Genomic DNA, 6,000 nt, shown 5'->3' with positions numbered 1-6,000 from the left:
TACAGGGTGTATGAAAAAAATGTCCCAAATGTAAAATTTCCGTTTTTCAGGATATTTTGCAGAATTTGGCAAATTTTTGTGTTCCTAGAGATAGATAAGACTTATCTGGTATACCTAGGCCAAGTTTGGTTTTTCATTAACAAAATTATGTTACTGGGGGGGTGGTTCCTTTCCACTGATATTGAGAGGGCTTGCGCGCGAAAATGTGAAGCTCAAATTGAGATATTATTTAGCTGTCTAAAAGTAGGAAAGCTTTTTAATAAACTGTCAAAGTTTCAGGAAAAATAATGCATACTGGAGCAACGCGCGACCCCTAAAGGTGACAAATATTTCATTGCGCGCAGTGGATTAAATGCATGGTTGATTTTAGCGTGACTGATCTCATGTAAGGCTGGGCAAATGAATAAATTAAAGCAAGGAACTGAACACAAAAACAAAGCAATTTCTTCGGGATGTTAATCCTCAGCATCTCCACCATTTCATTCTAAGCAAACTGCTTCTTGTCTGAGCATACTAAGCACTGAACAGTGAACCATTTGTCTTTCCATTCGCCTAGATTTGCCGGTGGTAGCGTAGGCGATTTGGAAGAAAGAATTTCGAACGAAATGGATAATTTGAGGCAGCACAGACAAATGTGGTTCGCCGTTCAGTGTTTACCATGCTCAGACGTTTGCTTAGAAAGAAATGGTGGAAATGTTGAGGATTAACATCAAGAATAAGAATCTTATTATTAAATCGCTTCGTCTTCTTGTTCAGTTTCTCGCTTTAATAAATCAACGATGCAATTTAATCCACTGCGCGCAATGAAATATTTGTCACTTTTAGGGGTCGCGCGTTGCTCCCAGTTTGCATTATTTTTCCTGAAACTTTGACAGTTTATTAAAAAGCTTTCCTACTTTTAGACAGCTAAATAATATCTCAATTTCAGCTTCACATTTTTGCACGCAAGCCCTCTCAACATCAGTGGAAAGGAACCACCCCCCCAGTAACATAATTTTGTTAATGAAAAACCAAACTTGGCCTAGGTATACCAGATAAGTCTTAACTATCTCTAGGAACACAAAAATTTGCCAAATTCTGCAAAATATCCTGCAAAACGGAAATTTTACATTTGGGACATTTTTTTTGATTACACCCTGTATAGTAGGGAAAAACATTTTCTGAAAAATAAAATGTACATGTAAGTATAATTATTCTTGGTAATGAAAACTGTTTTGTTCTACTAGTCACATACCATCATATGATCAATAACTACAAAATTAGTCTATTAACCTACATTGTCAGCATATTGTATATATGAATTCTGTATATACGGAGTCGTTTGGTGTGTACAAACCTTTTGATAGCAAAAGTAGGTATTTAAAGAAACACAACCAAGGCCCATATGTAAAGGGAAATCTGGCGAACTTTAGAAATTGAATCACCTCCCAACAGAACTGACATGCATAGCAGTAAATTTCCAGCAGATATTTTTGTTCCAGAAACAAGAGGCTATGCCTCGTTGTTGTCTTCTGAGGGCAAGTCGGGTTGCTGCATGTGGTAGTGACAACAGCTTTCGTACCAACAGCCTTTGTTGTAACAAGAGGATTGTCAGCTTTACATCGCCAACTTTAACGGACATTGCGCTTGCAGTGCGAAAGCGGATGCTCCCAATAATGTAAACAATTTTACTATGTAAATCATAGTAAATACATTGCAATAGCAATAAAAACCGCGTTTTAAAAGAAATTGACTTTGTCTTCCTCATTTGCTCAAATGGAATACTGTTCCTCTACTAAAAATATACAGCTAAATGAAAAAAAAATGTTGGAAAAACGTCAATTTACTTTTCCATTTAATGAATTATTTCTACTAGCGCAGGTCCTTCGATTCACGTATTAAAACATTAAAATATGTCAAATATCAAGATTTATTTTCCAGATATTGGAAAATCTGCCCATTCTTTGTGATTTGCTCAAATAGGACACAAAACGTGAACATCTTTGCAAACTGCTCTCAAAATATTGTCTGCAAATTAGGAGAACAACCTTTTCCATTTAGCTTGTGAAATCGAGTAATTTTTGCATTTGCTTGCATGAGATCACCATTACATGTAAACACTCGATCATATTTAGCTCATTAAAGTTCTTCGGGTTTTGAAGTCTACTTTCAAGCATTCCAATTTCCCTTTAGACGACGTGTTTGGTATCAAAATACTCGCCATGATCTGAAATTTCTAATGCTGTGATCGGTTGTGAGATATTGAAATCACGATCGACGCTATCAGCGGTTAAAGCCATTGCAATGTTTACTTCCGGTTTTGTGGACCGGGAATCGAAGGCGCTCTTACGCGCGCTCATTTAAAATTATAATATGTCTGATATTTTTAAACAAAATTATAATTTTGAGAAGTACAAAAGTGACGTTATTGTTGATACAAATCATTGTCTGAAATATGTAAGGAGGCAATGCATTAGTTCGGAAGAAGTTGCTTTCACACTTCATATAACTAACAAAGTTTTGAAAAGCTGGCAAGACTTTAAAGAGAAGGCTATCTTGTTATCGTTCAGCTACATCGAAATTCTTAACTGTTTTCTCTCCGAAAGCCACGCCGTGCTGGTCAAGAAAGATTGCAAAAGAATTGAGGAAATACTGAGGAAAGTTTGCTCAAGGGTTAAAAGCAATTTTAGGGGGAAAATTGGCGGAAATTATGTAAAATTTGCAAGTCAAAGTAAAAGAATTGCCATTCGTCATGGAGAACTTTTGACTGCAGGGGAATTAGAACGCAAGCTGCATGAACTAAATGCTGCAAAAGAAGCGTTAGAAGAAGAAAATAGGAGGCTTCACGAACGGTCCGAGGAACTGTATGAACGTTTAGTTCAAGCAGTTGCTCTTAGAAAGGAAGCAGATGATGACTTAACAGATGCAAAGGCTGAATTAGAAAAACTTCAGGATGAAAATACCAACTTGTGGCAATATTTTGATAAAATTTCAGAGCAAGAGGGATTCAAGAACAGTGGAAAACCCATTCTTGAACTTAAAGATAGGCAACAACGACGAAAGATAAGGGAGCTAAAGACAAATGTGGAACAAGCTCTATGGTTTGCTCAGACCTTTGGTCTCAAGTTGAGCAAAGTAACATTCAAAGATGGTAGTGGTAGATCTCATGAGATGGATTACCAGACGGAAGATGGGAGAGGTACACCTTATAAGGATCTGTCTGAAGAGGAAAGAGAAAAGGTTCACCAGGTCCTTTTTGTCATGGACAGTTTTTGTATAAGTGAGGCAGCTTATCATGAATTGACAATGACAGATGGTGGGGAAAAGCTCCCTCCCTCTTACTTGGTAAAGCAATGCAAAACTGACCTAAATAGTCTTTGTCACATAACCAAACCCCAGGTGTGGAAGAAGGTGCACAGCTGGATCTGAAGTCTGAATTATGGAACACAATAAGGAAAAAGGCAAGTTTTCTTATTCTTTAACCCAATATGTAAAAATTGTTATGGTACAGCTTCTCTAATGACAGACAATAAAGCCTTAATCAATATGAGCCTTTGTATAGCCCCAAATGATTGTATTTGTATGCTCCTTTTCAGGTTGATTTAGAGAAGTTCAATGAAAACAGTGATCACAAACTTAGAGTCAAGATCAGTGGTGATGGGGCACAAATGACCAGAATAACAAGTTTTGTGATCATGTCTTTCTCACTTTTGGATGCTGATGATGTGATGTCATCAAAAGGTATATTTGTCTGAAAATAATCTGTTAATTAGTCATAGCAAGTAATCCAAGTATGCATTTGGAAAATCAACTTACAATGAGGAAATCAGTGCGGGAATACTGCCAGTTAATGATTGGCTACCTTAAATTAATGATATGTATATTTTTCTATTTCAGGTAGCCATACAATTGGTATTGTTAAAGGACAGGAAAGTTATGATTTGCTGAGAAATTCCTTTTCAGATATTTTCTGCAGTGAATGATATAATCAAGGAAGGAAAAATCATGATAGATGACATCAGTGTTCCAGTTGAGATCTTCCTTGGTGGTGACTATAAAGTAAATAGGATTTTATTTCAAGTCATTTTTCCCACAAGTTGCTGATGGAATGTTGTAAATATTTTTAGTTCCTTCTTTTGCTTCTGGGGATGAAAGGTGCCACACCAGACCATGCATGCATCTGGTGCATCATTCACAAGAACAACAGGTAAAAGACTGTATCACAATACGTAAATAAGCTTTCAGTGTAAATGTGTAAGATGATTAAGATGTCATACTGCTAAGCTATTTGTGTGGAATCCCATCTGTATTTCATCAACTGCAAAATTTGACTTAAAAAGCAAAAGCTGACTTTTCATATTGTTAAGGGTTATACAGAGCCTAATATAGGAACTACTGGACAAGCGGCTAAGGTGCATGTTGTTTGCTATATATTAGGTTTGACATGTCTAAGTCAGAGAAACATTACTCTGAAGAACCCATGGCCAGGACTCTGGAAGAGATAAAAAAATGTGCATGGAAGCAAAGTTACTCTTGTGTTCACCAGCCTTTGCTCAATGTTCCTTTGGAGAATGTTGTCCTTGATGAGTTACATCTCATGCTAAGGATCACAGGTAAGCTGATAACATCCTTAATACTCTTGAAAAATATAATCTAGTAAATTGCAGTTAGATTAATTAAAAGGTTATTAGCATTTTTCAATATAAGATCCTGTATCATCAGCTGCTCTACCACACTACCCCTTTCCTCTAATGAAATGTGACACTGGGATAACAGTTGAAGCCTAGGGAAGTTTACCTAGGGCTAGGGCCTAAATATGCCTATGAAGTTAGCTTACCATCTAGGAATGGCTACAATGTAGACTTCTACAGTTCTGTTTGACACAACATGTTATAGGGTATAGAAAATAGCCATCATTAAGCATCTCTATTCTCTTGCATTATGTTTTAAAGCTTTAGAACAAAAAACTGTGGCCAAGCTATAATAAATATCGTTTTTTTATTTTCGTACCTCAATAACTCTTCACTAAGATGACTTGAAGGTTCCCACGTACAGCTACTCAAAGGCCAACCACTCCATTTGATCAGATACTCATTGTCCTTTGAAAATTTATTAAGAACACTTAACACAAATTCTTTAAATTGAAAATGATACCACAAGATGTTGAATGTTAACTTTGCGCAAATTTTAACTTACATTTTTCGTTCTTCGTTTTGAAATTATTCTTTCAACAAGATATGATGTCGGAAGAGTCTTCCGCTTTCTTTTTGGCGCTGTGTTGTATAACACAACTGAAGAAATATCGTTCAATTGCTTGTAATCGACATCACTTCTTTTCTTGTCGCCATATCGAAACGAGCTCGCGGGAAATTTTCGGGCAGTTGCGGGCAATATTCATGGCAATAACTGCTGTACAGCATGTCCGACACATGATCGGTAAAGTTGGCGATGACATGAATGACAATACCCGAATAGTATTAACAGCTTGGATAGAAACACAATGTGTTTGGGTTCAGTCCTTACGTTGCCATCCATTGTCAGTGACCTGTCTAGACTATAAATATAATGCAATAAATATACTATGTAACAACAATTTCTTGAAAATACAGTATATACAGTATTGGAATACCAGGACTATACCACTTGGTTACATAAATGTAATATTCACTCACTCTGATACTTCTTTCAATTCATCACGTTTAAATGTGTCACATTCATCATCATTATCATGGGGTTCATACTCATCATCATAACCATCATAACTTTCCTCAGTTTCTTCATCATCACTCAGTTCATTCTCACTTTCACTTTCATGGTAAGTCTCATCCTGCATTTCATTGCTTTCATCCATTTGTTCAAATGATTGCTCAAGCTTGTTTACTGCAAAAATAATAAATAACTTACATGTTACATTGAAACATCATAGTATTTCAAATTTTTGTGATGATGGTCGCCTCTATAGTTTGTTGTAAGTAGAGTGGTTTGTTCCAATATAATTACCACTTAGATTTTAATTACCTC

The sequence above is a fragment of the Dendronephthya gigantea genome, unplaced genomic scaffold (genome assembly GCF_004324835.1).
Source record: "Dendronephthya gigantea isolate DGI-Jeju-01 unplaced genomic scaffold, DenGig_1.0 000057F, whole genome shotgun sequence".
Taxonomy (NCBI): domain Eukaryota; kingdom Metazoa; phylum Cnidaria; class Anthozoa; order Malacalcyonacea; family Nephtheidae; genus Dendronephthya; species Dendronephthya gigantea.
The sequence above is the reverse complement of the archived record's forward strand: the minus strand, read 5'-3'. Positions refer to the sequence as shown.